The sequence below is a fragment of the Solanum dulcamara genome, chromosome 1 (genome assembly GCF_947179165.1).
Source record: "Solanum dulcamara chromosome 1, daSolDulc1.2, whole genome shotgun sequence".
Taxonomy (NCBI): domain Eukaryota; kingdom Viridiplantae; phylum Streptophyta; class Magnoliopsida; order Solanales; family Solanaceae; genus Solanum; species Solanum dulcamara.
Genome location: NC_077237.1, coordinates 20,689,796 through 20,713,389, shown reverse-complemented (window position 1 = coordinate 20,713,389; position 23,594 = coordinate 20,689,796). Strand labels below are relative to the sequence as shown.

General features: G+C 35.7%; 1 long non-coding RNA gene and 1 pseudogene across 1 annotated transcript; one reads left to right on the top strand and one right to left on the bottom strand.

The window, feature by feature from the left end:
* Positions 1 to 1,937: 1,937 nt before the first annotated feature.
* Positions 1,938 to 7,989, bottom strand: LOC129892138 (uncharacterized; annotated as a pseudogene).
* A 7,934-nt stretch (positions 7,990 to 15,923) lies between these two features.
* On the top strand, positions 15,924 to 21,812 carry LOC129903028 (uncharacterized). Its single transcript, XR_008770187.1, has 4 exons — positions 15,924 to 15,968; positions 16,863 to 16,924; positions 17,305 to 17,369; positions 21,514 to 21,812. It is a non-coding gene; the product is annotated as an uncharacterized LOC129903028 (long non-coding RNA).
* Positions 21,813 to 23,594: the final 1,782 nt, after the last annotated feature.

The window sequence follows — 23,594 nt, the reverse complement described above, 5'->3', positions numbered from 1 at the left end:
CAGCAATATGAGAATTTACATTCTGATAACTTAATTAGAATAATAATATTAAAATCTCTACTCAATTATCTAAGCTAATTGAAAGAAATAACAGATAAGAAGTTTAGCTAAAGTAGAAAATTTACCGTTTCTGTAAAACGCATGAATGCTCAAATCTGTCGTCATATTTTTGCGAAGGCCTCTCAATCTAAATATGAGCTAAATAAATAGCATTTGGAATTAGTAGGAGTTCAAGAAGTATAAGGGAATAGGAAAGGTTGGAGCAATATATATATAAATATATATATATATATAATTTGTTAAGTTTCTTACCATGATTCAATCACTGCATCCATTTAATATTTAATAAAGCAAAGAAATAAAAAACAGTTTCATATGGCCATCCGGAAAGGCTCTCCCACATTTTATCTCTTTAATTATTTTATATAATTTTAGTTTTATTATTTTAATTAATTTATCTTTGCAATTGTGCACAAAACACACTTGCATGAAGGGTAAAACAGTCATTCAAATAGATATTTTATAACACTTTTATTTAGTGTAGGGGCAAGGGGAAGTAGGTGGTTCTTGAAATCGTTTACCTGCTCCATTTCTTGCTGCTGGTAAGTCCAGAACATCTCCAATTGCTTTTCATGCCGCTTAAGGAGACACTTGTCCTAAAATATGAATATCCTTAACGAAAATCTTGGCTCCGCCGCTGTACCTACCAGACTAACCCAACGATTGCTTACAGTTGTTTTCCATGGTGTTTTGGACGAGGGGTAATATGTTAGTCTATCCTTGTTAGAAGTGTCGATTAAAGTGGCCATTATGGGATCAGAAAGTCAAGTCCTAGTGACCAAATAGAAAAAGGCAAACACCAACTTTCCCAAAGATAAAAATAAAATTTCCAAGCAGACTGGTTGGAATCCAGCTTGTTGAGCCATAATATATGTCGTCTTTTGATGTTGGTGACAACTTAGAGGTTCTTTTCCAGGATAGTGGCATGAGAGCTACTGGTTCAGGTGTAAGGTCTCACAGGTATCCCAAAAAACTGTCTGAAAGTTCAATATGATAACATCTAGGATTGTGATGGTCCCAAAACGCTTGAGGTACCTTAAACACTACACTATAACATAAGTTTATATGTTATAACTTATGATCTACTCATACATATTGACTTGTCAGTTCTCCGCTTCACCCTGTTTTCTCAGCACCTTTGCTTGATTTATAAGAAGAGATTTCTTTCTACAGCGGTGCAAGCTCTGATAAACTAGGCATGAGATGCACAAGATGCCTCAAAGATCGACCCCGGCTTTTGTAGGATTATTCTGGCTATTCTTTTAAAGTACGAGCTGCAGTTGATGCTTTGTGGTTTGATGGGTGGTGGGAAGGTGTTGTTGCTGGATTTGAAGTCTATGGAAGTGGTCATGTTCAGATTTACTTTCCTCTTAAGAAAATACAGTCCCAAGAAAACTAAAAAGTTAAAATAAAAATAGAAAACAAGGAATAAGTGGAGAATTCTTGCTTGTTGCTTGATGCATAGCAACTTCACCTAAGGATAACCGAACAACCAATGAATGAAAAATTGGAATCTCTAATTATTTTCAATTATTACCTGAATTCAGATATCTAAACTCAACATTGTCATACATTGGCTTTCTAACTCAACTGTGGAAAAAGTTTTAAATAGTAGGCCTAGCTTTTGCTAATTTGTTGTCCAGAATTTTGAATGATCAATGTTGGACATATCCTGATGCCCCAAGGTGTTTTTTTCTTTCAATAATAAGCGAGAAGATATTATTGAAGATACAAAGGAAGAACGTGAGGACTTCAAGAGATTTGGTAGATGAAATATGGGTTGAGGTTAAGGGAAAAAAAGATATAAATTCATTCATAAGCTTTAGTTTAACTTATGTATCTAAGTGCAACACCAAAGAACGGGGGAACTGCGAAAATTAGACGACTGCAAAGCTTATGAAATTTATGGTACTAGGCCTTAATATCTTAAGCAAGGTCAACATTACATCTCTAAAGAGACCATGTACCATCAATTCCATAAGCTTGGGAACCATCTAATTTTCGCAGTTCTCCAATCTTTGATACTACACTTAGTAACATAAGATAAACTCGGGCTTATGAACGACTTTATGTCTTTCTTTCCCTTAACATCAACTCATTTTTCACCTACACAATCTCTTGACGCTCCCACATTCTTCCTTTGAATCTCCAATAATATGTTCACTATTATTATTGAGAGAAACAAATACCTTGGGACATTAGGCCATAACCAACATCGATCATTAAAAATTCTGGACAACAAATTATACAGAAGCTAGCCTACTATTTAAAACTTTTTTCTCAAATATATGACAATGCTGAGCTTAGGCATATGATTTCAAGCAGAATTGGAAATAATTAGAGACTCTACTTTTACATCCATTGGTTGTTGAGTTATCCTTATGCAAAGTTTCTATACATAAACCGATAAGCATGAATTCTCCTTTTATTCCTTGTTTACTATTTCCATTTTAGCTTTTTAGTGTTTTGACATTGTTATTTCTTAGTAGGGAAGTAAACCTGAAGATGAACGCTTCCATAGAAATCACATCCAGCGAACAATACCTTACCACCACCCGTCAGACCACTAAGCATCAACTACAGCTCCTACTTCAAAAGAATAGTGAGAATAAACCCCCAGAGGCTGAGGCCAAACTGTGAGGCATCCTGTGCATCTCATGCCCAGTTTATCAGAGCCTGCAACTCTATAGAAATTAATCCATTCCTATAAATCAAGCAATGGTAGTGAGGAAACAGGATGAATCAAGAACAAACAAGTCAATATATGTAAGTAGATCATAAGGTATAGTATATAAACATAAGTTATAGTGCAGTGGTTAAGGTACCTTGAGATTTTGAGGACCATCGCAACCCTGGATGTCATCACATTGAACTCTCAGTTGTTTTTTTTGATACTTGGAAGACCTTACACCTGAACCAGCAACCTCTCATGCCATTATTGTGGTAAAGAACCTCTAATTTGTCACCAACTTCAAAAGACAACATATATTGAGGCTCAACAAAGCTTACTTCCAACCGGTCCTATGCTTAGAAATTTTATTTTTAATTTCAGATAAGTTAGTCGTTTGTATTTTGCTATTTGGTTACCAGGAATTGACTTTCTGATACAATAATAGCCACCTTCACCGATAGTTCTACTCCCACTAGGCCCTTGCAATGAAGAATTTTCTCGGATTATATTTTCAGAGAACTCATCAAATATGTGACCAGTCATTAAAGCACTTCTTCTCTTTTCGCTTCTTGGGGTAGCTACAAGAGAAGGAAATTCAAATTTAATATAATGTAAAGTAAATTTAAGTTGAGATAAATATAATTTATAACATTCTTTCCACAAAGATCCAATTGTGTACAACTAAACAAGGATGTCTAAGGATTGTAATTCCATAAGCCGACAAGCTACTATGGGGTAGATCATATATTAGGTGTAATCTTAATCTTTATAACTACATAAGTTTTAAAAGTTCTAAATGTGCCTATAACCATCAACAAGAACAAAGAATTCAGTGATGAAATATGCAACAATATTATAACATTTACTAAGTACATCAAACCAAAGACTAGTATAAATGATCCAGAGCTATAATTTGAGGACTTAATTCAAAAAAGTTCAGCCGCATGGCCTACAATTCTTTAATGACAATCTACTCTAAAATAGGCTAGTAATTGGGATCTACATGAATATCAATAAAGAACACAAAACAAAGGAAGTTGAAAATGCATCAATATTAATAAGGATACCAAATATGGATGATATTAAGGATCACATATAAATGCATAAGGGAAAATGAAAAGGGGAAGAAAGATATAAAAAGAAGATCCAAACTGCATACTACAAATTCAACACAATAGATTCTTGCAACATTGAGACATCAAATAAAATAAAAGATAAAGGAGTAAGAAGCAAGGGGTAGACTCGTAATGATCAACTAGGTCTATTAAAGATTCGACCCTATTTAGAAATTCAACAAATTACAACCAAATAGAAGCAAGATCACAATGAGACATTTTTGACCTCATTATTATTACATTTTTGATAAGGATGACTTCATTATTTATTGAATGGTATATAAAAATCCTATTGCAACAAAAACAACAACATACCCAATGTAATCCCACGCCTCTCTTAACTCTACCTCGTTGAGATAGAGAGTCTGCTTTTAATATACCCTCAGCTCCCTTGCCCCCACTACCTAGCTTAAGGGCCAATTTACCTTTTCTTTCTCCAAGAAAGTATTTCCCTCTAGGATTATTTCCTTGCATTTAACCCCATCTCCATTCAGGATAGAAGTTGAAAAGAGGTGGGACTGCATCTTTGCACGTTAGAGCAAGGATGCCTCAATATTTATATTAAACCCACACAGAAGACTTACAAATGTTATCAAGACTAACAAAGGAGAATAGCATAAATATTATATTTTATTCATCGGGTAACTCACCTATCAATGAGCAAAAACTGATTAAATAAAAGGCCAAAAACAGTAAATAACCTTACCCTTTTCTGTCAAAGAGCTAAAATTTAATATATCAGGAAAAGAAAAGCTTACATTCTAGTGTTCTATTACATAAAGAAAATGATGACATGGATATAGAGCAAACTTTTACCTCAATATTTCTTTTTAAATCATTATATGCAAACTCTTACAAGATATGACTCTCTCTCTCTCTTCTTTTACCTTTCTAATAGCTCGATCTATCTGCAAATGCTATTAAAATCGACAATAGAAACATATGCAAATGAAATCCTCCTAAGTTTTGTTGAGGACTTGGTCGAACAAACAAAAATGGATGTAACTAAGAACATTAGACAGAAAGAAGAGATTTTTCCAACGATTAGCTCCTGATGACCATATAAATAATTATAAACCAACATCAAACCATAACCCCAAATGAAACACGAACATAATTTTGCTTAATCCAATGATAAACTAACCTTGATTCAAGAAAACTCTCAATACATATCAGTTACGAAGAACAAATCTTTTTTCAAGAATTACCAACCAAGGACAAATAAAGCCCAAACCCCCGTGAAAAAACAAAATGAGATTTGCTTCTTTTCAAAGATTAACCATGTATAAGAACAAAAATTGTTCCAACTAAAATACTTGTAATAATTATACCACTTCTACTAGGTGTCGCCTTTTTAGTGCTAGCTGAACGTAAAGTAATGGATTTTGTGCAACGTCGGGATTTCACCCCTACACACGAAATTCCACTCTCTTCTATCTCACTTAAATGAATTGGTTTCGAGAGCATTCCGCCAGTTTTTGGTGGCTTTTACTTTCTTACAATATTGAACCAACGTTGAGAAGAAATCAAGTGATCACATTTACAACAAATAGCTTAAGGTGAAGCAAAAAAGTACCTGGGTTTTTAGGAAAACAAGCTAAGCACGTGATTAGTACCAACTCACCTCAAAAATAGCAACTTTTGTTGCTTTATCGAAAATAGAGATTGAGAAAAAAGCCAAAGATGCTGAGTTGGGTTTTTAGATCTACATGAGGTGACAGTTAGGGAAAACGTTAGATTAAAGGGTTAAAGAAAAATATTATGACACATTTACCAAGTATATCAACCACAAGGTTAGTGTAATTAATCTCGAGATATATTTGGAGGATTTAATCAAAAATGTTCAGCTGCTTGGCCTAAATATCTTTAAAGAAAATATACTCTAAAATCTGCTAGTAACTAATTGGGTTCTCCATGAACATGTGTCAATTAAAATCAAAGCATACAGAGGAAGTTGAAAAATGCATCAAAATTAACAATATTACGAAACATGAATGATATTAAGGATCACATGCAGATCCATAAGGGGGAAATGAAAAAGGGGAAGAAAAAGATAAAAAGAATATCCAAAATGCATACTGCACATTCAACACAATAGATCTTTGTATCATCGAGACATAAAATAAAAATAAAAGAGCAAGGTTAATAGTTCAAGTGAAATTCCAAAATGGTGTAACAAGCAAAGGGCAGACTAGCTCGTACTGATTAATTAGGTCTATTAAAGATTCAAATGCAATAGATCACAGTCGAACAACAACAAGATGATTATCAGGCATTTTATTACCTCATTATTATTACCTCCTTGATAAGCATGAATTCATTATTCGTTGAGTGCTACATTAAACACCCCATTGCAACAACAACAACATACCCATTTTAATTCCACACCGCCTTTAACTCTACCTCGTAGAGATAGAGAGAATATTTTTGATTGACCCTCTACTCCCTTGCCCCCACCATACAACTTAAGTTCCATTAGTTGAGTCAGAATCCAATCTCAAAACTCCTGCGGACAAAATCATTGATGTAGAAGTACTATCTATTCTCTTGTGGCAGGATTTCATAGCAAAAAGTTGGGTGTATCAAAATCTAGAATATTATCACAAACCGTGATAATAGAAAAGCCATTGCAAAAACATTTGATTGTTCTATACTCTAGTTTATAATTTGAGGTGAATCAAGTTTTTATACGTCCTCAACCAGTTGAACCGACAAAAAAGGACTAGAAAGGATTGAAAAAAATATAAAATCCTTGTGTCACTTCTGGCAAATAAGAAATTTTAGGAATTTTTGTCATTCTTGGCATATTTGAGATGCTTCATCTTAAATTAATTAAGACAAATAGATCAATGTTATTCAAAATTTGTAACATATTCGAAAAAAGAAGAGACCGCACATGTAACCTCTAGAGTATATCATCAAGTATTTCCTCTGGGAAGTGAACTACCATGACTTAGATAGGAAAATAAAGAGTGATCATAATACTCTTTTGCTCTTGAATCTTTCCTTTTTTATTTTTACAACAACTCAAACAATTCATTAATTTTACTTCTACAAATTTATGAGAGAGAACAAATTTGGAATGTCACAATCTCTAACTTTGATCTTTTGACAGCCTGATCTGAGGTCTATCTTATAGAAGAAACTGGCACCCTAATGATTGAATAAATCATCATGGGATACTTATACTTGATTGTGACTTTGTTCAACTAATGAAAATTAATGCACATTCTGAGAGAACCATCTATCGTACACATGAAGAGAACTGAAGCATCCTATAAAGAGATACTGGATCAGATGAAACCTTTATCTTGAAGGTCCTTTAACTGATCTTTCAATTCCTTAAGCTCAGCTAGATCCATTTTGTAAAGAGGGATAGAGATAGGCTAGGCATCTAGAATTAGGTCTATGCAAAAGTCAAATTTTCTTTCGGGAGGGACTCTAAGAAGATCTTTGAGAAACACTTCTAGAAACTCATGTACGACTCGAATAGATTGAAGAGTTGGGATTTCAGCAATAGAATCCTTAAGTAGAACTAGATAATAGATACAACCCTTGAAAATCATCTTTTTGAACTTAAAGTAAGAATCAAACCTACATATAGGATTTGAGGTACTACCCTTCCTTTCAATGAATGGCTCATTTTGGAATTGAAATTTAACGACTTTGGTTCTATAGTCGACTAAATTATAATAAGAGTATAATCAGTCCATACCAAGAAATATCAACTGAGGTAATTTTCTAAAAAACTGAGATCGAGCAATTTTTATATTCCCGCTTAGCTAAGACTGGGAAAGGTTCTAACAAGATTTTTGGACTGACGTTAAAATTCATAGTAATTTAAGAAGTCACGAAGGAAAATTTTCTTCTTAGATCTAATAATGCATAAAGATCAAGATGGAAGGCTCGTAAAATAGCAGTGACCACATCAGGGGAATCTTCCTAGTCCTTTGAGTCTAAAGAGCACAAAATCTGCCTTGACATTGTTCGTCCCCAATACTATATGAGGTACCATACTAAAAGTGTTGAAGCACTAGGATGAGTCTACTGGCGATCATCCTTAGACTTACTTTGGGCAGATGGGAAATTCCTCAATTTGTGACCAGTCTTACTACATCCAAAGCAACTACCAATACCCGCCATACACTCCCGCGGGTGGTTCTTACAACACTTCTGACAAGTAGGAAAAATGCACCCACTAAAAACATTACAATAAGACTTAGAGTATATAAAGAACTGTAGTAGAAGCAGAATATGGGGCGAGGCCTCAATATTTCTGTCGAAACGGAGAATGACTACTACCTACTAACCTCTGAGGAGATTAGTTCACATTATCAGTCTGAGCCCTCTTGTTATCCGGAGCACTCTCCTTGAGATTTTCCTCCTCTATCTTTTGAGCATGATTCATTAAATAGGAGATATCCATCTCCTTGATCAACATGAAAGTTCTACACTTATTCACCACCATCTCAGAAACACTAGAGACAAATTTACGCATGTGAGCCTTAGAGTCAGCCATCATAGTTGGGGTATACTTTGAATGTTCGGTGAACTTCAAAGACCACTCCTTCACATTCATGTTCCCTTATTTGAAATTGATGAACTCTTGAACATTTTCTTCCCACAACCCAAGCGGAAAGAACCTATCTAGAAAAGCACCCTCCAACTTATCCCTATCAATGGGGCTGCATCATCAACCCTTTCATCTTTCCATTGCTTGTACCATATCTTAGCCACTCCTTTCTAATGATAAGTGGCTAAATAAGAACTCTCAAATGGTGTGAATCCCATGATCTTAGTAATATTCTTGATACCCTCAATGAACTCTTGTAGATCCTCATCCACTTTCAAACAATGAAATTTTGAAGGGTTCATCTGAGTAAAGTTCTAGACTTCATGCTCTTCATTTTGATTCCTTCTAACATAGGTTCTTCTTTGAGGCATTATGTTGCAAACATGTAGAGCGTGAGTTAGAAGGAAACAATATAGAGTTGTACCCTATCGAATGAATGAGAGTACGTAACAAGAAGATTATTTCCTAAAATATTTCATGGCCTCCTATTGATAGATGTGGTGCACTTTACATTCATAAATAAGACTCTACTAAACTCTTCTTTCAAACACCCTAAGAAACTTGAACCGGATGCTCTGATACCAATTTTTTCATGACCTGAGTCTACCCCTAGACACAACATAGTGCTTAGAGATGAAAATTCTCCAAGCTAACTTCATGGCATGGCATGCCACTAAGATTCACAAATCAACATAAGAGATAATTGAAAGTGCAGAAGACATCATGGAATAGTCTAATAAAAGTCTAACATATTGAAAGACAATATCTGAGGACACATGTAGAATCTAACTATTTGAAAGAAACAACAGTAGAAGTAATATAAGACCATCTTTGAAAAATGAGGACTCACAAAAGTGGCTCAAGTGTTGATCAGATATTTATAATACCCGCGGGCGTGATGTAGAACATCAAAACCTATATTATAAAATAATATAGAAAGAAAGTATGTGGTTAGTACAATCATGTGAGCTACAACATAGAGTATGGTGGGAGGTACCATTAACAGAAATATAACCATATGAGCTGCAAAAAGGAGTATGGTGTATTGCCACACCAAAAAGGCCCTATATATTTGCCAAGGTATAAATACATGAGTAAATATGGATCCACAAAGCTAATGTTTAATCAGGACAAATCATATGGTGGTACGTAGTTTTGGAAAGTAGGGATTCTACCAAAGGACCATGGATTCTTACTAGAATCTTCATCCTTAAGTCCACTCGATGCTAAGTACTACTCCCATGGAAATCATGCATAAACTAAAATAGTAATAATATGAAAATACTGTAATTCGGATAAACTAATAATACTGAGTTTCTCCTGAATAATGATTTCAAAACTGATAATAACTGAAGATACTTTATCTAAAAGCATCATAAATCATGATAAATGATATATACTAAAAGAAACTTTATCTAAAAGCACCTAAAATCATGCAATTTTGATAATTTGAGACATGCACTTCAAATTACATAATTCTAGATCATGAAAATACTTGTATGCTATGGGTTCTTGAAATTATCATTGAAAACATGTAATTATAAATGAAATCATTCAATTAGAGATTATAATTGAAGAGTGACTGAAAATCAACAACAAACCTAGGTTTGGAGAATCATAGAACTTAAGAATTAAAGTTTTCTTTGGGATTAAATGGGTGAAAGAAAAATCCATTAATGAAATCCCACATACCTGAAATGAACAATCTAAGATTGAATCCTTCAATGAGACTTGAAGCTTGAAACCCTAGTTCTTGCCTTGAGAGGAAGCTTGAGAGAGAATAAACTTAATTTGTGTGAGTTATAAGAGAATGAGAGACTTAGGCTGATAGAAATCCCTTAATCCCACTTTGAATAACTCAAAATGAAATATTATATGAATTAAATGAATGGGAAAAGACTAAAAAAACCCTGATTAAAATCTGCCAGAGGTCTTTTACAGATGACCTCTATGGATCATGAAACTGTATGCTGACCGTGAAAGGGTCCGTAGAAATCAGAGAAGAATTATCTGAATTTCTGAAGTTCACCTCTACGGACCCTTCTAAAGTTTGTAGAAATTAGTACGCCTCATACAAGTATCCGTAAAAGGAAAAGTTTCCCTAGTTATGAAGTCTCTTTGTACGAACTGATCTACGGACCATAAAATATTCTACGACCCGTACTGATTTTCTGTGAAAGTTGGGGAAATTCTGAGTTTCTTTAGGATTTCAAGACTTTGGTTCACGAGGGTTTTTAACAGCCTGCAAAACCTTTTAAGACCCATGAAACTTATTCTTCCTATTCAAGTCCCAAATCCAACTTTCTAAAGTCTGGTCTACGACCAAGTTAATTTATCATAAAGGATTTTATGACACGTACTTATGCTCGTAAAACTCAAATGCAATTCTCTTGATTCTATAGTCTTATCTACGAGACCCATCTATAATCCGTAGATGGTCTCCGTAAAAGTGAAGTTTTTCTTTTTTTTTTGTAGATTTACATTTCTAAACTCTCAAGGTTTGATCAATACTTTGGAACTTTTGGGGTATGACATACATGACCCATTATTTCATGGATAATTTCATTCAAAATTGTGATGGAGGACATAGCTTACACTCATAGTTTTTTTGACAATAGGGAATGTATTTATTTATTCTTAACAGAAAAAATTAAGAAAACCTAGGGGTTAGAACTCTATTCATATAATAGAGAATAAATTAAAAGTTAAAACATTAAATAGCAGTCCACATGTCTTAGATAGATAGTAGGAAGTATAGCCTGAGACAGACTAACAAATATTTATTGATCGGATAATAATCCTAGCATGATGAATGCCATTCACCCTTAATCTCCTTATCTTTGTTTAATATTATGAATCTTATAATTTATTGCTACCACTAGGCCACACTCTTGGTTGTTAATCTCGTTATTTTTTTTACTTGATTATAGTGAGGAAACCCTAATATGTATGACTATGTGTCTATTTCCTGGTGAAGAGAGTACAGAAGAGCCTCTCAACAAGGGCAGGAAAAAAATACCTTATGAAGGCTTCTTTTAAGGTGGTTTGCTTTTCTTGGCTGGTAGGAAGAAATAATTGTCTCACACAGGACATACTTTAAATAAGAGGATATCAACTGTGTTCTTAATGCGTTTTGTGTGGAGCTACATGGGGAAATAACAGTCATGTATTCATTCATTATCCTATTACTTGGAAATTATTGCAATTTTTCTTGAGCATAGTAGGAATTTGATAGTCAATGCCAAGAAGTGTTGATTTACTAAATTGTTGAAATTAGAATGATCAGGAAGTAGGTCAAAAAAATTGGTGAAAACTTGTCCCTACATGTATATTGTAAGACCCCAAAAGTTGGAAAGTTAGAAAATAGAGGTTCAAAGAAATCTTCTCATAAAAACCCAGCTTTTGGCACTAGGTGGCTTTCCATGAAGACCTCCATGAGTCATGGCGCTCTTCACATGCTATGGAGAGCACCCGTGAAGGCCACTGGTGATAAGGAAAGGCTGGAGGCGGGACCATAGATGGTTCACAGCCCATGGTGATGACCACGAGTTGTGGTGTGGTCCGTGAAGCCCAGCTCTTCAGAGCCCATCCTGAAGGTGCCTACAACGGAAGGCACCATGATCTATGGTGAGAACTATGTGCCATGGTTCCCTCTTTGGAGATCACCCCACATAATCCCCAAAATTTCAAGAACTCAATTCCTAGACCACGATCACAACCATGGGCCGTGGTGAGGTTCAGGGATCATGGTGGGTCCCCCATACAGGTGTAGTTTCAATTTTAAGTTGGGGGTATTTTGGTCTTTCCTATGTTTGAATTAATAAATGTGGTTGGTTTTTGGAGTTTATTTTAACCTATTAGCTATCCAAAGCTTCCTAACTCTCTCATTCTCACCCTAACATCCTAAATCAAAATCTTATCTCTAAAAGTTTGCTCTCCAAGTCTCCTTCTTCCTCAAGCAAATTCTAAGGATTTCTTCAAGGTCAAGAATTGGTCAAGCATTGATTTTCTTCAATTTAGGGCTTCTGAAGGTCAAGGTATGTGGGATTTCATCCTTGGGCTCTTTCGCCCATGGAATCCCAAAGTTTTCTTCTCAAATCTATTATGATTTCTTCTTCTAAAAGCTTTAGTTCCATCATTTGCATTGGGTCTTCTTAATTATGATATATTTTAGTGGTATTAACCTAATTATGCATAATTTATATTACATTGCATGATTTCAAGATGAATTTCAATGACTTATGTTATATACTAGTTTCAAGTATGTTTTATGAGTTGTGATTATTATTTTCAAGCATGATTTATGAGTTATGATCATGATGTTCTGATTATTTCAATAAAATATTTATGAATGATAAGTCAATGATGCTACAATCAAAGTTATTGTACAATAATGATAATTCTTGCACAATCACGTTAAAAGAGGTGACAAGGACAATTCTCACCAATTAATGGGTTTTATAAGAATCAAGCAAGTTAATAGATGAGCTATTCTTATATTATTTTATAGATATGAATTGATATCTATTATTATCTTTTCTAATGATGTTAATGATTATGTTTTCATAAAAATTTCATTGGGATAATGACTTAGCACTGAGAGGACTTTAAGGTGGGGTTCGGTCTGGTAGCCATCGTAGCTACCTAAGGAAATCATAGTAGCAACCTTTAGTACTAAACTATGTTGCCTGTGTAGGTTTAGCGTAGTTAGGGACAAAAGGTTGCTACTAAAATTCCCTTGGGTAGATACTCTGGCCATCGGACCAAACTCCACCTTAAAGTTCTCTCGGTGCTTAGTCATTATCCAAGAAAAAGTCATAAATCATAGTCATTAACATCATTAGAAAAGAAAATAAAAGATATCAATCCTCATCATAAAATAATAATAAGAGTATCTCATTAACATGTTTGATTCCTAAGAATCCATGAGTTGGTGAGAATGTCCTTTCACCTCTTTAACATGAGTGTGTGAGAATTACCTTTCACACTATGATATTTTCTTGAAACATCATTTATAACCTTTTATGAGTCATTCATAATCCTTGATAATCATTCATAAAACATTCATTGAAATCCCTTAAAATTCATAATCACAATTCCTTAAAAACATACTTGAAAATAACCTATGGCATCGATCAATGAAAATCAACTTAAAATCATGCATTTGATGTGAATTATGCATAATTTGATCAATAATCATAAGAGAAAACATAAATAGGAAGACACAATGCAATTCCATGGAAAATTAGGGCTTAGAAAAGAATTCATAAAAGACATTTGAAGAAAACCTTGATACTTTATGGATGAAAGGATCCATGGATTAATTCCCACATACATTAGAATTTAGAAGCCCTAAATTTCACTTGAATTGGAGACTTGATCTTGAAACCCTTGAATTTGCTTTGAGAAAGAAGATAAACCTTGTGAGAGAGGATTTGTAATTTAGGTGTTAGGGAGGGAATGAGAAAGTTTGGAGGTTTTAGGGTAGATAATAGAATAGGATTTAACCCAAAACCATCCAAAGACATTAATTAAATAATAGGGAAAAGAACATAACAATCCTTAAACTTAACTGAATTGGGAATTTGCATGGGAGGGCATCATGGCCTGTGAAGCTCACTATGTATCATGGTCTAAAGGTTGGACTGGGTTACAAGGGGTTGACTTCACGGTGGTCATCACAGCCCGTGAAGATCACTACGGGTCATGGACCTTGCCATGGTCCTCAAAGGAACTTGGGGTCCTAGCAGTTTGGGTTCACAGATGGTATCACGGTCCGTGGTGAGAACCATGATACGTAGAGCACTATATGGACCTTGTATACCGATTTACTATTCATTAGTGTATCTTTAAGGTTTCTCTCCATGGAACATTAAGAGCACCACAGCCCGTGAAGGACCACCTGGTTCCAAAAGCTGCAATTTCCTATGATTTCCATCTAAAACCTCATTTTTTGACTTTTCAACTTCTGAGCTCTTACAATATCTCTCCCTTGGAAACATTTGTCCCCGAATGGAAATCAAACTAGAAATAATGGATTAATAAAGACACATAAAAGACCAACATGAATTCATGACATATCGAAAAAAATGCCTAAAACATGGAATAGTAAATCTCAAGTTAAAACAAGACTTTAAAGCTCAATTCATGAACATGAATAGATATGAAAATATGAGAGTGACTGAAAGATATGAATTGCACGGATTTGATCATATAGGAACTCAATACCTCAACTAGAACTGGAAGGAAAGAGATGAGGACATTGTGACTTCATATAATCTAAGTCTTCCCATGGAGCACCTTTGACCTTTTGGTTCTTCCATAAACTTTAATGGAAGCTATTTTCTTGTTCCTCAATCTTCTATCTTGCCAATCTAGAATATCAACTGGAACCTCCTTATATGACCGACTCTCTTTCACACCAATGTTATCCAAAGGCATAATTGTAAGACCCCAAAACTTGGAAAATGGAGTTTAAAGGATTTCTGCAGAAAATCACAACTTTTTTGCATTAGATGCCCTTTAGTCCTAGTTCACGAGGTGTGAACTTGACCATGAGCTATAATGGGCTTCATAATGGAGCCTTGGAAACTTAGAGAAATAAGGGATAGGAATACGAGAGGGACTACGACTCATGGTGAGTACCATAGACTATAGACCTTTCTATGGAGTGGAACCCTAAGCAATAGTGAGGACCACGTCAAGGTCCACGGTCTTGGATCCCTATACGCACCATGGTTCCCTATGTGATGGAAACCTCCCCTAAGTCAAATTTCACCCTCAGGATCATGACCACCACTACAGACTATAGTGAGCTTCACGGGCCATGGTTGCCCTTCAGTACAAGCACCCAATTTAGTTAAGTTAGGGGTGTTTAGGTATTTTCACTATTGATTCATTAATGAATATGGATGGTTTTAGGGGTTTATTCTATTCTATTAACTACCCTAAGCCCTCCTAACTCTCTCATTCTTACTTTAGAACCAAAATGCCAAAATCTTCTCTCTACATCTCTCTCTCAAGGGTCTTCTTCTTCCTCAAGCATATTCCAACATAAATCATGGTCAAGACTACAATTTATTGCAATTTAGGGCTTCTAAAGTCTAAGGTATGTGAGATTTCATCCATAGGGTCCTTTCACCCATGGAGTCCCAAAGTTTTTTCAAATTCTCTTTTATGAATTCTTCTTCTACAACCCTAGTTTCCATTGAATTGCATTGTCTATTCTTAATTATAATGTATTATATGGTTATTGATTGAACTACATATAAATTTTATTATATTGTATGATTTTAAGTTGAATTTCAATAACCCATGCCATATGATATTTTCAAGTATGCTTTAATGAATTATGATCATGAATTTCAAGGAATTTCAATGGATGTTTTATGAATAATTATCAAGGCTTATGAATGACTCATGAATGGTTATGAATGATGTTGTAATTGTGTTTCAAGCAAGTATTTATAGTGTGACAGGTAATTCTCACACAATCATGTTAAAGAGGTGAAATGACATTCTCATCAACTCATGGATTCTTATGAGCCAAGTATGTTAATGAAATACTCTTATGATTAATTTATGATGAAGATTGATATATTTTGTTGTATTTTCTAATGAAGTTAATGACTATGATTTATGTATTTCATTGGGATAATGACTAAGAACCGAGAGGACTTTATGGTGGGGTTCAGTCGGGTAGTCAAAGTAGCTACCCAATGGAATCCTAGTAGCAACCTTTAGTCCCTAAATATGTTGATCGCATATGTTTATAATATAGTATGACCTAGCTAGTGGATCCACAGATAGGTTAAGCTTCTAATTTTTGAGTCTACCTTGGCAAAGTAGCCTCTCCCTTCTTGTTTCTAGGAGTTATATCTGATTCCATGTTATAGCTCGCATGGTCTTATATATTGGGTAAAGGTCCTTTCCCACACCAATGTATATGGAAAAGGCATAAAGTTCTAATGATGATATTTTGATGCATTGATCACATGATTATGATGTTTAAATGTTTTCAAGGTTTTACTTATGTTTTAAGATGTTGGTCATGCATTCCATGTTCATGTGTACTATTTTCATTGTTCATGTATACTCCTCACGACTTAGTGTATTTCATGTACTAACATATACTTTTGCCTACATTGTATCATAATATAAGATCCGCTGATCACATTCATCCTCCCGTTCATGGCTAAAGCTCTTTACCATTTTAACTTGTGGTGAGTCCTTATGTTCCGAGGACGTGTTGGTTTACTTTACCTTATGTTCTTATGATTTTTCATCATTTATATTGGGTGAGCTAGGAGATTGTCTTATGCCCCTATCTATATTAGTAGAGGTATGTTGGATGTCTATTTTCATTGTTCATGTATACTCCTCACATACTTAGTTCATTTCATGTACTGACATATACTTTTGCCTACATTGTATCATAATGTAGGATCCGTTGATAACGTTCATCCTCCCATTCGTGGCTAGAGCTTATTACCATTTTAACTTGTGGTGAGTCCTTATGTTCTGAGGATGTGTTGGTTTACTTTACCTTATGTTCTTATAATTTTTCATCATTTATATTGGGTGAGCTAGGAGATTGTCTTATGCCCCTATCTAGATTAGTAGAGGCATGTCTATATTTTCCTTGCATTTTCCCTCGTTCCAACCTTTCAACTTTTGGGGTCTCACAGTTATCAGTAGTTGCATGATCAAGTATTTCAGTTTATTAAGTTTAGTATCAATTTCCATGTTATTTACTTGACCATTGCATTAGCATATTTTACAGATTTAGTATATTTAGATATCATGATATTTATGCATATTTCTCATACTCAGTATATTCAAAGTGTTGACTACAAGCTTTATTCCCATATTATTTTATAATATAGGATCTGACGCTCTACATCACGCCTGTGGATACTACAAATATTTGATCAACACTTGAGCCACTTTTGTGAGTCGTATTTCTTTGAAGATGTTCTTATGTTTCTTTTCATTTACAGATTTTGGAGTTATCTAGGGGTTTATCCTGCAACTCATTTATGTATTAGAGGCTTTCAAATAAATAGTTAGATTCTGCATATGTATCCTCAGATAATTTTTTTTGATATGCTAGTCATGACCCAAGCTAGATCCTAGATGTGACACGACATCCAGAATCTCGAGATATCCTAGAGAATCCTCTTTGCATATATAGCATGACATAACATACAATGAAATCAAGAGTAGGTGTAAATGCAGAACATAGTCTCAAACATAGAAATCTGAATAACAGGGAAATCCAGAACATAAGCATTCAAATGAATAAAAACATACTCGTCTAGTCTGACAATGCTTCTACTAATATAGATGGGGAATCGAAAATACCTAGCTCACCCAAAACCTAAGAAAGTACATAAATCTAAAAATGAATAAATGGCATAACGGGTTTGCCCTCAAAGCATGAGGACTCACCAAAATAAGCAACTATGAGGGGAATTGAAAGACCCCCAAAGTTGGAAAGTCGAAAAATGAGGTCCAAGAATAAGTTTCTCAAAAAATTCTCAAATTTTGCCTCAGGTGATCTCCATGGGCTTGAAGCACAATACGAGCCGTAGTGGCCACCGTGAGGAAAGTTCTAAAACTTAGGTATGTAGGATCTGGGTTCACGATTGGGACCACGGATCGTGGTGAGCACCACGAGCCATGGTACCCTTCATGGTGGACACCCTCTAAACCCTCAGAATCCTAGTCCAAGTCACTCGTCGGATGACCACCATGGGCTATGTTGGCCATAACATACCGTGGTGAGTCTCATGGTGGGTCACTTTTCATGTAACCTTGTCTATAAAATTAAGGCCATGACCAAACCCCACCACCATGGGCCATGGTGATGTTCACGGATCGTGGTGATCCCCAGTCCAGGTGTAAATCTAGTTTTAAGTTGGGGGTATTTTTTTCATTCTCTATGTTTTCATTAATGAATGTAATGAATGTGGACGGTTTAAGGGACTGTATTCTAACCTATTAACTACATATTCTCTCCTAAACCTCTCATTCTCACCCTAACATTCCTAATCAAAATTTCTATCTAAAAGGGTGCTCTCCAAATCTTCTTCTTCCTTAAGTGACTTCTAAGGGTTTCCTTTAAGATCTAGCTTCAATTCTCTTCAATCTAGAGCTTCTAAGGATTAGGGTATGTGAGAAATCATCACTGGTGTTACACCCCAAACTTTTAAACTCAGAATGTCTCATAAGTTCCTTAGACATTATCATGTGAGCCGGATATGCTACGACACTATCAAATGACTCTAAGGAAGGGAGAATGTTATACCCCATAGTAGAGAAGGTCAAAAATAGAGTCATAAGAATCCGGAAGGAATTGGAGGCCAAGTGATGAGTTGTAGGACTCGACTTACCTATGTAAGCTATTAACTTAGAAGTCTTACGTACTTCAGCTACTTGAGGACATACCAAGCTTATGTAGCATGGATTACATAGGCTCTTAAAATAGGAAGAGATTATGAACCCACGAGGAAGGGGAAAAGACGACACGTGGCCGCCAATAGAGGAGTGACACGTGGCAGCACCTCAAGTAAGCAGGTGAATCACCTGCTTGGGGTCAAGTAGGTGACCCACCTGCTTGGGGGGATGTGGACCCCACGCCTTGTGGCAGCCCCTTATTGGCAGCATGTATGTGTTAGCCCAATAGGGGCCGAACACGTGTCACCTTTAGGGGCCGAACACGTGTCACCCTTAGGGGATGACATGTTTCACCCCCTAGGAAACATATATCTATATGCAAAGTGACTCTTAGTCAAATTTTTCTGTCCAAAACAGCAGCCAAAGAGAAGGAAAAAAATGTGAGAGAAGAAGAAGAGAAAGGCAACCATGTTTTGGAGAAATTAAGGTAAGTTTCCAATTTTTCCTCCGTGAATTAATTATCTATGGTGTTACTCAAAAACGTGGAGGTTTATACATGTATATTACGATGTCTATGGAACCATAACTTCATCTCTACACTTGGAACAAACAAGAGGAAGTTGAAAGGAAAACTCTAAGAACAAGAGGAGGGAGCTACGGGTTTGGCCCTTTGGAGGTGAGCCTCCGACTTTCGTTTTGTGAATTGATTATTTTAGGTGTCCCACGGTTATATAATAGTGTTTTATAACCAAAAATTCCAATTTGGGTCAGCGGAGAAGGGACATAAACAGCCCGCTCAATCTCTGCACGTTTGGAGAAGTTCCGAGTTGCAATTTGGCAGTTTTGGCCAATTTTGGGTAAGGTAAGGTTTCTTCTTTTAATTTGGAGTTTATGATATTTTTAAGAAGTGTAATATATGTTGTTTAAGTGGCTGTAAATGCGAAAACATCATATATATGCTTGACGTTTGAAATAAACTAAGTTGGAGTAGTTATAGTTGAATTGTTGTTGAAGTAAAGGGTTGTGCTTGTGGTGTACTACTGCAGGTGTGTGGAGGTGTGTTACAGGGCCTAAATATATTCTAAAAAGGGTTTGGTTTCTTCTAGTTTCAGCCACACGACCCCTTGTTTCGTATAATTAAAGGTGTTACAAAATAAAGGCTAAACACCCTATTATGATATCGTAATTTTGAGCGAGTCGTTTGGAGCTTATGTTGTATATTGTTGGTGTGAATTGCTTAAAAATATGCTGCAGGTTGTTGTTGTTGGTTGGATGTAGTGTTTAGGGATCTAATTGGAAATTTGGATAGGGCACGTTATAGGGGAGGTGCTGCCCAATTTTCGTTAACGCCTTAACTAATTAAAGAACTAGTTGAGGAGACGAACAAGGAAATAGGTTCCATGAATACTAAGGTACAACCTAAGATGTTGGAAAGTTAAGAGTGGTTGATATTCATATTACTTTCATGTTGAATAGGTTCAAAGGATGACGAGGTGAACGGGATAAAAAGTAACTCATAAGAGGTATGTAAAGCTTTTTCTTGGCATGTTTTTGTATAAGTACGTAAAGCTATCTTTCTATCCATTTGGCAAGTCTTAGACTTAAGTGAATTGTATGTGGAATGTGGGGATAATTCCATTCCAGGACTCCAGGTACGCCTCATAATCCCTAACTGCAGTTAGGTGTTGACACCCCTACAAGAATTGAGCATTGCCTGTTAAGGCTTTTACGTGCTAAAGAGTAGTGTATGGGAAACTATCTTTCCTTTCTCTTGATATGTACTTGGTATGAAAATGGGATTATGATGCCATAGTTGTTCACCGATACCCAGGATGAGCCGGGTACGATATATATATATAATGACCACCTGAAGAAAAGTACAGACTATATAGAGTTTACTCTCTTTCTTTTCTGGCATGTCTTAGTTGTAAGTTAATTATGATGTGAGCTCCGGAGGAACTCCTTTCTTAACATCTCCTATTTATTTTTGAATATCAAACTCTGATAGTAGTTGAACAATTTCCCTGGAAATTTCTATATGTTAAAGAGGTACCAAATGTCAAGGCTCCAAGTCTTAAAGACTATACGAGACTAATTGTTTTTGATTCCATAAATGATTTGGCCCTATGTTAATACATGTCTAGGGTCCCTGAGATTACTTTTTAGGAAGCTCATAATGGCATTTAGAGGACACTCGAGATGACTACACCGTTACTTGGGTCCTCAAACAAAAGCTTAACTTTCTTATTTTGTCGAGTCTCTGATAATGATTTAAATTTCATATAGTTACTCACTACTCTACTCATGTATACTGTAACCCTTCTTTCACCGAATCCCAGGCAGCGTACGTTATCATGCACAATTCACTGCATTGTCCACCGAGCCCCTCACTAGAGGGCCAGGTACATATATATATATATATATGATGTGTTGTAATAAGGTGGTGATGGCATAGGGCCTATGATGGTTTCACATATGTATTCACCAGATCCCTAGTAAGGATGGCTATATGGTATAATTTGAACATGCATGCTTTTGTAATTCACACAGTTCAGGTACAAATTTCTAATTTGATATTTTCCCCCTATTCCTCTATCTCATATATGCTTCTAGTTGTATTATGTTATGTTTTACATACTCAGTACATATATCGTACTGACCGCCTTTCTTCGGGGGGCTGTGTTTCATGCTCGCAGGTACAGATGCAGGTTTTGGGAGTCCGTCAGCTTAGGATTCCGCACAACTCAGTTGGAATAGGATCCATTGTATTGAAGCCTAGTTTTTGATACTGACCACTGATGTATAAAATTGTGTTATCTATTCAGGGGTACGGCGGGGGCCCTATCCCGCCACATGTTGTCGTTAATATTTTTAGAGGTATGCAGACATATATATATGGATTGTGTATATCACTTTGATTCAGCTGGGTCTACATGATGTATAATATATGTTATTATGTTATGGCAGCCTTGTCGGCTTGCATTCCCTTTCATGAGGTGATATAAATGAAAGAGACTACAGGTTTATAAAAATGTTATCGCCCAATAGGGCTCTGATGCATGGCGTTGTATTGTTTGTAGTCTGATTTGACTACACTTGATTTATATGCACTACATGTCTATAGTTCGACTTGACCACAACTGATTGATATGTATACGATGGTCTAGGTCAGACCCCATTCTTGGCCTACAAGGTTGGGTCATGACAGAAGTGGTATCAGAGCAGTTCGTCCTTGGATTGTGTACAGACCGTGTCTAGTAGAATCTTATGTATCGATGTGTTGTGCGCCACATCTATAAACAGGAGGCTACAGGACATTTAGGATGTTACCTTTCTTTTACGTCTGAGATAGTGATATAGATCCGAGTCATAGGACAATTCCTTATACTAACCTTAGATCTTAATAGAAGAACGACACCAATAGAAGGAAGTAATTGATGATATGGGAAGTTACGAAGCACGCAGGTAAGTAAAGTAAAGGCCCAAAAGATATCTGTTGGGTAAGGTATTGACATATGATTGAAATATAAAGTTGAAACCTGAAAGGAAAGCAGAAAAAAGTGCAACAGATGCAGTTTGAAGTTGGACATATGAGGTAAGTCCATTACTTTCATACTATTGTTAACATTGAAAGCCCTGTGTGGCTACGATATGAGATGATATTGAAAGCCCTGTGTGGCTGTGATATAATATGAATATATATATATATATATATATATATATATATATATATATATATATATGTGTGTGTGTTGGCCATATGAGGCATTGTTGGTATTTTCTACGTGCAGGTCTGGGGATAAGTAAGAAATATAGAGGAAATTTTGCCAAAATTTTCCTAGAACAAGAAAAAGGAATGGAACATATAGTCTTAAGATGCCTTGGAAGTTGATACCAAGTACCCCCATTATGGTTAACTAAAGCTGTAAGAGGTACCCTTTAGGTCGTCAATAAGAGATACCCTTTTCACTCGGGGAAGTTTATTATGGAGAAACAAAAGTCTATCTGAGTAGTATAGTTCAGACCACAGTATCTCCAGCCGTAATTGTGCTGTAGGAAAAAAAAGAGAAGCTCAGGATGAAAGGTAAGATGTCCAGTAATTAAGATTCACTCATTTTGAAAATACCATGTCCCCGACTCCTATTGTAAATTAGATGAGTTGTTCATAACTCGAGGATAAAATCGGAAGGAGACCAGGTAAGTCAAGTATTAAAAGAAGTACTGTGATGTTTAAGAGATTTTGGTTTCTTCCAACAATGGTCAGGAAATCGTTTATGATAATAGTTTATAGTTCTCCACCGACTAATTGGGGAAAGAACTTCTAAACAGAAGCACCTCAAAGAGATGTCAGGAACTAAATATGAGTATGAATTAAACGTGTAGTATAGCAGTACAGGGACAAAGTGAAACCGCTAATAAGATGCACTTGGTAGATGCTAACTAAGTTAAAAGCCTGCGTAGAGTATGCAGTAAGAGCATGGAGCTTAAGATATAAAGGAATGACGCGTGTACACAACGTCGCCCAAAAATAGTGGAACCCTTAAAAGACAAAGACGACAGACTTAGGGAATAAATGGTGCAACTTATGTTCATCCCAAGAAACAAAGGATATAGGTTGGGACAAAGCCACTACTTCAAGAAAACCTGGAATAGTTATCGTTGGGATACTATTACTGCCTAATTGAAATTGGAACGACTACAAGTACTAATTAATTTTTGACAAAGATAAGTAGAATGTGGCCTCAGATGAGTAGTCCCATTTCTCAAGTACAGAGTA